General features: G+C 41.9%; 1 protein-coding gene across 15 annotated transcripts in view; it reads right to left on the bottom strand.

Annotated features, from left to right (window-relative positions):
• baz2ba (bromodomain adjacent to zinc finger domain, 2Ba) overlaps positions 1–12500 on the bottom strand; it is a 97858-nt gene that overhangs the window by 66227 nt on the left and 19131 nt on the right. For all 15 annotated transcript variants that reach the window (XM_053637935.1, XM_053637944.1, XM_053637936.1 and 12 more), the window contains exon 2: positions 12406–12449. The gene's annotated coding sequence lies outside the window, so the exon portion shown is untranslated. The remainder of the gene's footprint in view (positions 1–12405; positions 12450–12500) is intronic.

Here is a 12500-nt window from a genome sequence, read left to right as displayed (position 1 = left end):
CTCTTCTGCTGACTGACTGCTCAGCATGACATCATAATCAAAATGGCCACCGTGTCAACAAGGAGGATAGTGGGAGTCTGTTTGCTCTGATGCTATTATAGTTTTATTAGTAGTGTGATGACAATTCACCTTTACTTAAGGGCATCGTAGCGATAAAGCACATTAAACAGAAATACAATGATGGACTGGAATGATCATCTGATCCTACACACATGTGTGTGGTGTGTGGTGTGTGGTGTGTGTGTGTGTGTGTGAGAGAGAGAGAGAGAGAGTGTGAGTACATGTGCTACAGTGTGGGAGGTAATCTGTCAACCATTTTCATGAAATCAAATGACAAAAAAACATGTAATTTATTTCCTGTGCCTAGTCAGACTATTAACCCCTCCCACTCCCCCCCCCCCACCGACCCCACCGACCCCACCAACCCCACCCTCTCACACACACACAAAATCCTGAACACAAATCCTGACAGGTAAGCATTCGGGCTTCCTTTTGTTCCTCGGCTAAACAAATCCATGAGCTAAAAAAAAAAAAAAAAAAAAGAAAGAAAAAAAGGCAGCAGCTAGACTCATCTCTGTGGAAACGCTGCATCCAGAGTAAACGACGACACTCTCCATGGCTTTTGAGGCGGAAAAAAAAACCCTCAGCACTTTTTTTTTTCTTCTTTCCCTCCAAGCGGCTGTTAAAAACCCCCAAACGTTTTTTTTTTTTCCTTTGGGTTGAAGCGCGGTGGCGGCGGCGTGGATGCAATATTCATTTTGCTGCAGGAGAACAATCCATGCATAACAATGAGATTAGCTAATGAAATCAGTCATCAACCTGCAATACATACATATTAAAGCAGGCCCTCGCTGTCACTCGCTTTGTGCATCGTTTGTTCTTCCTGCTCTCTCTCTCTCTCTCGCGCTCATTCTGTTTCTCGCTCGCTCTCTCGACCTTTCCCTGTCTCTCTCACCTTGAGGGGTTTGTGCCTATATTAGGACAAAAATAATCATCATTCTAAGCTGCTTTGACCTGTGTGAAAACATGGATCGCTCTCTCTCTTTCTCACACACACACACACATACACAGACACACTGTGTAACATCATTAGAGCACTTTTACAAATCCCTGTGTCCATTTCCTTTCACATAACGATATTCTTGAATAATGAATCATCTCTGGATCAGTGATGAGGAGTTTGTGTAAAATACTCCAATAAACATATACTATTTGAAATACGGTAAAAAAGGTCATCTTTGAAACAAAACAAAAGTATGAACTACGGCGCATGAGACAATGAGTGACAGAAAGTAAGCGGAGGGTGCCAATACTTAATTCTTACCCTGTGTTCACGCTAGGACGTCGCGTGTGATCGGTAACTATATAGGGCTTCTAAAGCTAACAAACTGAACACAAATGAAACAATGATGATAATTAATCAGTGTGAAAATTCTGAGTTACGTTGAGTTACGTTGTGTGCTACGCTTCGTAATAGCCATGTCGACAGATTAGCACCGCGAGCTAACTGTACTAGCTACGTACACTCGCCGAACGCACCAGTGATCTCTGCTACTTCCTTCCGCGCTCGGTCCCAGGAATGCTTTATTGAGGCTAATTTGCATAGAATTGGGAAAAAAAAATACAAATTGCAATTTAAAAAAAAATAAGCAGCTTGTCACTGAAATCTCGACTCCGTGCTGCTCATGGACAGATAAACAATCGTCTTTCGAAAACCAGTTTAAACTAACGTGGACGTTAAAAACGCAAACGCGAGCGACAGGAAATTCCGTGCAGAAAGTGTTTTTCTTACGCATGGACAAAGCAGTAGGATGTTCTGAAAACGTCTAAACATAAATACACTTTTCTGGTTGAACGCATCGTTTTGGTTTTTTGCTTCTACGCTAAGCTTACTCCGCTTATAGGAAGCCATCATACGTAAACAGCGTTATGAACCGGATTCCGAGCGGACAGCTGCACGGCACGTCGGCGCAGGGACGGGAAACCATCGTTTCTGTTCAGAACGATCCGAACTGAAAAATGAATCGTTCCTAACGTTTGACGTTGATGTCTCTGCTCCCAAGACATTATCAGGACAATTCTGTGACAACTGACCAATCAGCGGTCGGAACGGTTTCTAACCCCGCCCACATGAGCAAGAATTTCGTTATGTGTGAGGAAAAGCAGATGTGACGTTATGATGCGGAAAGACGAGGTCACTGAGTACTCATCGAAACTAGAAGGAGAGAAAGGTAGAGGAGTGAAGGGTGCTGATATAGCCTCCCATCTGCCACAGAGCCATAAACACACACACACACACACACACACACACACGACGAGCGAGAGACATCGAGAAAGACAGAGAAAGAAAGAGAAGGAGAGAGGGAGGGTGCGAGGGAGAAAGAGCTCTGTCGTTCACCTTGGTGTCACCTCTGCTGAGGCGAGTGGGATGATGGGATAGGTAGAGACATGGAGACCCTCGCCACACACACACACACACACACACCTGTCTTCTTCCCTCCTCCACACTCAGTCCTTCACTCTCTGTAGGTGCTCATCCGTCTTTCCCTCTCTCTCTCCCCCTCTCACACACACACACACACACACACACACACGATCTGTGATCACTGGAGCCATTTTAGCCAGCCAGAGATTGTCTCGAAGGTATTCTTGCGGTCTTCCCCCTCCCTTCTTTCTCTTTAAACACACACACACACACACACACACTTAGAGCACACATACAGCCTCTCAGGGATCCAAACACAACAGCTCATGCTAAAAACACACAACACACTAAACCGGACAGACAGAGCCTGAGAGACTTTCTCGCACCTGCTGAACACTGCACACACACACACACACACACACTCACACATAGAGTGAGCAAGAGGGAGACAGAGAGAGAGAGAGAGAGAGAGAGAGAGAGAGAGAGAGAGAGAGCGCAGTGTGTGTGTGTAGCAGGGAGCCGGAGGGCAGGGTTTGAAATGAGAGGCAGCGTTTTAAAGAGGAAGCAGAATTTCACCTGTGATTAGTGTAGCTGCAGGGCAAAGAGCTCACTGAACACACACTCCAATCCCCACCTCTCTCTATCTATCTCTCCATCTATCTCCCGCCATCTCTCTCTCACTATCTCCGTCAATTTCTCTCCGTCTATCGATCGCTCCTATTACGTCCTGCGTTGGATTTTTTTTCACTATATATGCTCACTACATGGGGTTGAACAAAATGGCAGTGTAGCTCCTATAGTGCACTGTGTGTCCTAAACATCCAAAACTAATGACCGTGGATTAATACGTTTTACAAAATGCTACACACTGTAGCGCTAGTGTTCACGTTTAACAACTTATTAAATATTACAGATTTTGTTTTTTATATGTCCAAACACTAAATATTTACGTAATTAAATTTTAGCGAACGGTTTTTAAAGGAGTTGATCAGCTCTATAGCTCGGGTTCTTCAGCAATAAAAACAAACAAACAAAAAAAAACTGAGTATCAAGTCTCGGTGTCATGTTCGCTACCAAAAAACAATCACAAATGTTTTTTCCGGACAAAATAAATCCTGAACGAAGGAGCGACCCTATTCCGTTCCATCCCTCCTCCGAGGAAACACTCTCAAGCCCTTGCCCTGTTTCATTCCCTCTCTCCCCCTCATTTGTTTTCGCTGTCTCCATATCTTCCTGTCCTCCTCTCCTCTCATCTTTCCGTCCCGCCTCCTTCTCTTTAACCCTCCTTCACTCATACACTCCTCTCTCTCTCTCTCTCTCTCTCTCTCTCTCTCTCTCTTTTTTAACCAGCGGGGGAGTGACCAGGCAGCTGGGCCCTCAGAAACCAACCAATAAAACACAAAAACACCCCCCCATCCTCCTAAAACTCACACAAATATATTCCCTGTGTTCCCCCCAGGACCATCTGCACAACACACACACACTCCTGAGATCTACGAGGCTGGCTTACATTAGCGAGTGACCCTATAAAAAAAAAAAAAATTAAAGAAGAAGACGACTTTTCAAGACGAAACAATTTTATCGCTGAGGCCTTCAAAAGACTTCCTGGTTGAGGTTGAAAGTCGGGGACCAATCACAAGTGCCGGTGTAAGAGGAATAAAACACTTCGAGATGTGCTGTTATAGGAACACTGCCGAGATGGAAGAATCTCACTAACCCTAGAGATAAAACTTTTTCCCCCACACGCGTTAGTTCGTTTTTGATGCTCTTGCACAGTAAGCACAGTACGGCGTAGGATCACTCCACGTTGCTGAGTTAGTGATGACAAGCTCCGGTGTTTTTTCAGTTGGTTTTTTTTTTTTTTTACAGAAAGCATAAAACCTCACGAAAACTCATTTTACTGACAAAAGTTCATGTTTGTGTTGATCCAAATACATCATCGGGTTATAAAATAAAACGCCTAGAAAAATGACACTGTGTCACAAATGTGTGTCACATGACACTGTGTCACAAATGTGTGTGTCACAAATTTGTGACAAAAATGTCACAAATTTGTGAGTCAAGTTTACAAATTACTTACTTAATAAAAATGTTTTTAAAAAGTAAAAGACAGCAAAGATTAAGTTATATAAGATATAAGATATAAGAAAGTGTTTTTCGTATATGGTCTCATACTCATACATATTCATAACACGGTTAATAGATATGCAAAATGATAACGTTACGATGAATGTTATATTTAAGGGCGGGGTTAAGGTCGGGGTTAGCATTAAGACCTTTTCTTTCGACTTCATTTACATAAAATTGAACAGAATCGTACTAATGTTTCCTACATTATGGATCTTCCCCCATACACCCCCCCCCATAAAAGTAACTTTCTACCACAGCGCTTTTGAATTCTGGATTCTGATTGGTCAGCGGGCGTCGATTAATTTCTCTGCAACATGACAAGCTGACGGTTTTTTTTTGTCTTATCAGCAGAGAACAAAAGAGAAGCTGGTGAAGGTCATGAATGTTTATAGCTGCTAAACTGTAAGTAATAACGGGAACTAACTTGTTGGCGGTCGTTCCATGACATTAAATGCAACTATAAATGGATAAAAAAAAAGACAGACATTTTGTTAACACTGGCAAACTGCTGTGGTATGGAGAGGAATGAAACACTCCAGGACATGATGTTCTAGGACAGTAATCAGCCTCAGGGTGATGACAGGGTGGTGTCTCTACTTCATCACACCAACCTGTAGTTGATTATTTTCCTGTGACTGCACAACACTGTGCATTTCAATCCTTATAATAAGATATGAGGATAAAATGGATAATGTGGCATGACTTTCGTCAGCGTATTTCTAATGTATAGACTGAATGGAAATAAACACTGCTTTTACACACACACACACACACACACACACACAAATTGGCTGTAGGTGTGTGTCTGATTCACTGTGATGAGATTCAGTAAAGCGCAACCACACCTTTCTATGTTTGCCCTTCACAAAGACATAAATAATGACTCCGCTCTGTGTGTGTGTGTGTGTGTGTGTGTGTGTGTGTAAATTAGCTGTGCACAGCACTCTTGAGACCCATCCTACGCCGGACACACGCAGGGAAAGATGGAGAGATGAGGCAGGAGTGAGAGAGAGAGAGAGAGCCGAGAGCAAAATGGAGGGAAGAGGAAGAAAACAGTGGGAGAGGATGGTATATGACAGGGCTTAGACTGATGCGCATGAACACACACACACTCACACACGCGCATACACACACACACACACACATGCACACACACTCCCCTTCCCTCTCTGCGTGCAACTGCGGTGTAAATGTCATCATGTACACAGTTTATCCTCTGTGCGAGCGAGAGGAGCAGATGGAAGGAGGGAGAGAGGGAAGAGGGGGGAAAAAGGAAGACTGAAAGAGAGAGAGAAAGAGAGAAAGAGCAAGCGAGCCCACTGCGGAGAGGAGGAGAGGAGCGCAGCAGCCTCTCCTGTCGTTCCTTCATTAGTATTCCAGCGCTCACTCTTCAGAGCCATCTTCACACACTGATTTTAGCATCAGCGATGCAGGAGAAAGGCTCAGGGCCCGCGTCGCAAACAATCGTTCCGGCCATTTCTACAGATTTCGCATTCCTCTTCATCCCCGAGTCGCTGAACGCCGGACAAAGCTCCGTACTGCTGTGTGAATCTCCATCTCGCAGATGATACGACACACTGCAATACGTAGTGTATGATATAATGCAAAAACGACACCGTTAATCTGATACGATTCAGCTCAGATACGACTCGATTCAGCTCTGACAATATTTAATTCGGCTCCGACATGACTCGATTCGGCTCCGACATGACTCGATTCGGCTCTGACGCGACTCGATTCGGCTCGGATACGATTCGATTCGGCTCCGATACGATTCGATTCGGCTCCGATACGACTCGATTCAATTCAGATCCAATATTGATTCAGTCTTCTAAGTGTAACATCAGGACAGAGGAGTTTACAATGTAATGTAATTAATGTAGCTATATTGTAAACATAAACAAACAAAAGTGTCATTCTTTTATAATGAAAAATGTAACGGTGGTGTAAGAGGAATAAAACCCTTCAGGATGTTCTGTTACGGTAAAAAAGTCAGCTTCCTAGTTTCCTGGTTTGTACAGTGCTGTAGATACAGAGATGTTTAATAACAGAGCAGTGACACTGTGTGTAAAACAAAAACAGCAGATGTTCTGGATTTGACAGGATTTACCCAGAATTACGTCTACACACACACACACACACACACACACACACACACACACACAGTACACATCGTACACACTGTAGCATACTACATACAGTGTGTTTCAGAGAACACAAAACCCGAGACGTTCAGGAGCAAGACTTCACCAGCATGCGGGAAGCTATTAAAAAATAAATAAATAAAATTGGTATGCTTCAAAATTGTTTACAGCCTGATAACTATATAATATAACAATATTTATTTAAAGCAATTCTCAAAGATATTTGTACACTATCCATCTTGGAAAAAACTGTTTGATGACACTTTATGTAATGTCTACAAAAATGAATTTTTTTTATTTACAAAAATATTTACAGAATGCATCATTTTAAAAAAAAAAAACTTTTATTCATTTAATGTCTACAAAATTTTTATATTTATAAAAAATATATATTAAAATTTGTCATTTATTGAATGCAAAAGCGTATTTATTTTTTATTTATAAAAAAATATTTACAGGATGTATCTACATTTTCATTTTTATTTAATGTCTACAAAAATGCATTTATGATTTTTAATAAAAAAAATATTTATAGAATGCATGTACTTTTTATTTATGTCTGCAAAAATGTATATTTTATTTATAAAAAAAATTCATAGAATGTATATTTTTAAAATGTTATTTAATGTCTACAAAAATGCATTTATGTTTTTAATAAAAAAGTATTTATAGAATGTATGTACTTTTTATTTTTATTTATGTCTGCAACAATGTATATATTTTATTTATAAAAAAATTCATAGAATGTATATGTTTAAAATGTTATTTAATGTCTACAAAAATGTTATTTGATTATTTATTTTAATAATATATTTTTTTTTTGTTGTTAATACTTAAAACTGAAAATGGAAAAAGAAAATCTGTAAATAAATAAATACATAAATACATTTTACTTTATACAAATATTATAAACAACATTTAACACCACATCCAAAGTCAGTAATTTAATTAAATAATTTTTTTATAATAATAACAATTTTTTTTTTTTTAAACTTTATCATCACGTGAGCCCTCCTGATGATAATTTCCCAATAATGTATTTACTAGCTCTCGTCCTGGTCGACTGTGATTGGTGCTTCCTGATAAACTGGCGTAGAAGCGTGTTAGCGATTCTAGCGGCTTTATTAGCATAGCCGTGCACGCGTCAGTTAATCTGAAGCGAACGGGACGTTTATGGTCGAGTCGTTCTTTTATAAATGGAGTTAACACTAAACAGAACAGAATGGAGTGGACCAGTTAAACTGGAGTGCTTTTACTAGTCACCGCTCCTGTGCGCTTAAACAAAGATTAATAATACAGAGTTGCCCAGTATTATGGGGTGGATCTCCATAGTAACAGGGCTGAGCGCTCCGATGGCCACCCGCTGCTAGTGACCTTCTGAATGTTTCTCTCACTCTCTCTCTCTCTCTCTGTCGCTCTTCTCGCTGCGTCTCGGGTGTGATGCGACTCTCTGGGGAAACTCGCCATCCGAGTCGATTTTGCGTCCCGTGACGCAATTACACATCAATTCAGCACTTGTCCCGAAAGAGCTCGAGTTTAACTTTTCAACCCTTTTCCGTTATTTTCATCTGGACAAAACTAATACGCCCTACATGAGAGGATCACGGAAAGGTGGAGCGATGTGACACGAATATCATATCGCGATTTTGTTGTTGTTGTAAATCCTCATACTTTTAACGATTTTCTCACTGACAAAACCATCAGGGATCACGTATCGTTACTTGTTTAAATCATAATTTTGCGCCTTGATGCAAAATTATTTGAAAAAACATCTGTGATGCGTTAAAAACGTTTTTTCTTCGTCTTTCCAACGTTCTCTTTTCAGCTAATAGTATTTCAGTTACAAGTGTTTGTATAAAACTCATGCTAGTCTGAGTGTTTTTGTATGCATGAACACACACACACACACACACACACACACTTCCTGCATCCAGAGCCACACTGTCATTCCCATCACTGCAGAACACACAGCTGCCTCTATCTTTAGCATCCAGCGTATCGCACAGAGAATCCAGTCAGACAGAGAGAGAGAGAGAGAGAGAGAGAGAGAGTGTGTGTGTTAAAGCATCCCACAAGTGGAGAGATGAAAGGAATATCTATCCTCCTCTTATTCAAGTCATTACTGTGAACTGGAACTAACATTAGATGTTAGTCTCCGTATATCTTGTCATTCTTTCTCCACCTGCATCTGCCTCTCTCCCTCTCTCTCTCTGTGTGTGTGTGTGTGTGTGTGTGTGTGTGTTGAGGTAATGACTCTCGCTGGGGATCTGGACATCCAGACTGAGCTCAGGCAGGCATCCATTACACATTTCTCTCTCTCTCTCTCTCTCTCTCTCTCTCTCTCTCTCTCTCTCACACACACACACACACACAGCCAGGCATCCATTACACTTCTCAAACAACCTGTGTGTGTGTGTGCGTGTGTGTTTTGCCTCAAAGAATACAAATACACACATACAGACACACACACACACACACACACACACACACACATCCTGCACAGCATCAGCAGTAAAACCAGGCTCCAGTTCCATCATTCTTGTTCCAAATCTCCTCAGCAGGAAACACACACACACACACACACACACACACACACACACAGAGCTGTCCTTGAAAAAAAAAAGAGAGCAGCACTTCCCACATCTGCTCTTTTAGCCATCCTCCTTGAATTCTATTTTTTTTGCGACACTCCGCTTTCTCATTTCCTGCTCCTTCGCCAGTTCGGTTTTCAAGGCCACGGTGGGCGGGGCTTACACCCCCCCCCCCCCCCCCCACTGTGTCCCAAATGGGGAACTTGGGAGGAAGCATGTATGACTACACACCCCCACACGAGGGAGTTAAAGGAGTTAAAGAGTTAAACCACAGGAACTGGTATATGAGGAATAAAACATGTCAGGTCACGGTGTTATAGGAAACTGATCAACTTCCAGGTGGTGACAGTAAATTCACTTCCGTTTCCAGGAAACAGCCGAGCCAATAGCGTTCATAGTCTAAATATGCAAATGCGGCCCATTCAAAAATGGGCAGTTGACGTGGGTGTGGCTTGTATATCATTGGGGGCGTTACCCAATTTGCATATTCATAAAACCCGGATTTCACGACTAGAATAAAAGTGCAGCGGCTTTTGTGCGCTTTTTTTTTTTTAGCTGAGAGTTTGTGTACAGATTTATTCATTAATGTAGAAACAATTTTACGCTCTTCTAAACAAGGACAAAAAAAAAAAAAGGAGAGAAAGAATGAGAAAGACCCACAGGAAGATAAGGAGAAAAAGGGGGGGAAAAAAGACTGAAATAGAGAAGACATCTGGAGAGGAAAGGAAGAGAGAAGCCCAGATGCCACATAGTTTCACTCTCTGGCTTTTAAATCTGGGAAAGGGCCGGCCTCACACAGGACGGGATATTTTAAGAAACTGAGACGAGGGAAAAGAAAGAAAGAAGAAAAACAAATACAACAGACGACGTTGTGGCCGTTTTCTCCGTTCTCCGCTCTGAGTCCTGAGAGAACGGCGCATCTGCTGAGGAAGACTCCGCTCCGTGGAGATCAACTTCCACTTTCAACTTTCTGACTTCCCTCTGGGCATCTCGCCGGCCCCGATTCCTTTCTGTGGGTTTTTTTTTTCCATGAGAACCAGAAAACTGGCCGAGCGTGCGCTCCAAGTAACCGCCCCTCCCCAAATGATAATATATAGGTTCGGACATTTTTAACGCGTTATTAAAGAAGAGGAGATTTGAAGAAAATTTTTTTTTAAAGAGGAATCTGAAGTGAAGTGATTAATAATTCTAATTATATTCCATGGATTTTTACAAACAGTTGCTAGAGGAAAATACAGGGTCGCTTATTGTTGGGGTTTTTTTTTTAATCGAAAGCTAGAACACGAGGATACGGCCGAGAATGGCGAGGAGAAAGGACAAAATGTCGCTCTGCAATGATGCCTCACTCTTTCCTACAATTCTCGAAAGAAATCGATGCTCCGCTTGGGCCTCTATTACCATTATTGATTGGGGGTACGGTGGCCGAGGTGAACAGGAGCAGGCGTGACGCGTCTCGCGTCCTCACAAGAAACACCAAGTCCTTACAAAGAAAAACACACACACACACACACACACACACACATATATATACAATAATCCAACAAACACCACAAATCACATTTCACACACCCGCATAAGAAAAACGCTATTAGGAGGTGGATACGTTTGAGTAGGAAAACAGACGAGAGCAAGAAAAGGCGCTGGAGGGGGAGAGAGAGAGCGAGAGAGAGAGAGAGCGAGAGAGCAGGAAGGATGGAGGGAGGGAGGAAAGAAAAGAAAAGGACTGTCCTTGTGTTTCTGTCACTTTCTGCAACCACCAGGGACCGGGACAATGAAGCGGAGCGGCGACGGCTCGGCCTGGGTAGCGGCACGTTCCTCGCCTTCTGCCGCACCGTTCATTGCCAGATTAAAGAGTTTTAGAAAGAAGAAAACGTGTGTGAAACTGAAAGATCATCCTAAAATTAACATCATATCATTTTTATTCATTATCACTCACACATCGTGCCTCACTTTATCTTTATTCCCCATTGGATTTGTTTGTTTGTCTGTCGTTGGGTTTTTTTGTGTCATTTTTTCCCCGGATCTCATCTCCGCGATCTTTGTTCTGTCTGAATCACGTCATGGAAAGACCAGTCCCTCCAGGATTTCACGGTAATCACAGAAATGAACACAAAAATCGAGCAAACTCCGCGATGTTCGGAGGAGCTCGCCAATTTTTCAAAATTGCCGCAGATTTTCTGCAGATTTGAGCTGAGACGCGTCATGTGACATCATCACAACACGCATTCAGCCAAAGCCCTCTTCCATTCACGTGTCGGACATGAGTACAGATATATGGTCTCATTTACCAACAAGCATCGCTGCGAAAGACCACGCAAAACTATTTCGTGCAACTGCGATTTCACAAATTTTTGGCCAAAAAAAAAAGCACAAAAATGTCAGCAAAAAAGTTGTCAAAAAAACAATCATTTTTGGCCGCAATAATCACAAGAAAACTGTGAAATCCTGTACGAACTGAAAGATCGCTCTGTATTTTTCTTTGTACCAAACAAGCAGACATTGTGTGTGTGTGTGTGTGTGTGTTTTGCGCTCTTGGTTTTAACTATCGTTTTGCACCGAAAAAACAAACAAAACTAAAAAAAAACTCACAATAAAATATAGGCGACATTAAGGCGACATAAGCGACACTTCCAGGAGTTTTGGGAAAGCCAGTGAATTGGTCAGATGGTCATGTGACCTACTAATGAGCATGCGCAACATCAATAATACAATTCCGTGCAAATCAGCGTGTATTAAAATGAGGGGGGTTGTGGGTTTGTGTTCATCTTGGAGACACGCCCATCGTATAATCCTGTGCATAAAGACAACATTACTAAACACACACACACACACACGCACACACACGTCCAGAACCCTAATCCCGTTCAAATACTCACTTCTCAGCACACTTTGTTTCGCTTATACTCAGTGTGTTCCTGTTGTGTTTTATCTTCGTGCATATTTTGTGCGAGCATCACAACAACGTACGCAAGTCCTGATATAACGTGCAAATAATAAACAAATCGACATCCTCGTGGGAAAAAAAAAGGGATGAGGAGGCGAACAGCACGAGACAAGAAAGACGGCACACGTCCAAAAAAATAAATAAATAAAAACTTTAAACGTTGGTACTTACTGTGTGGGAGTGTCCTCAGCTTTGTAACATCACTGCTCTTCCACCTGAGAGAGAGAGAGAGAGATAGAGAGAGAGCGAGAGAGAGAGAGAGCGAG

This window comes from Ictalurus furcatus, chromosome 12 (genome assembly GCF_023375685.1).
Source record: "Ictalurus furcatus strain D&B chromosome 12, Billie_1.0, whole genome shotgun sequence".
NCBI lineage: Eukaryota > Metazoa > Chordata > Actinopteri > Siluriformes > Ictaluridae > Ictalurus > Ictalurus furcatus.
The sequence above is the reverse complement of the archived record's forward strand: the minus strand, read 5'-3'. Positions and strand labels throughout refer to the sequence as shown.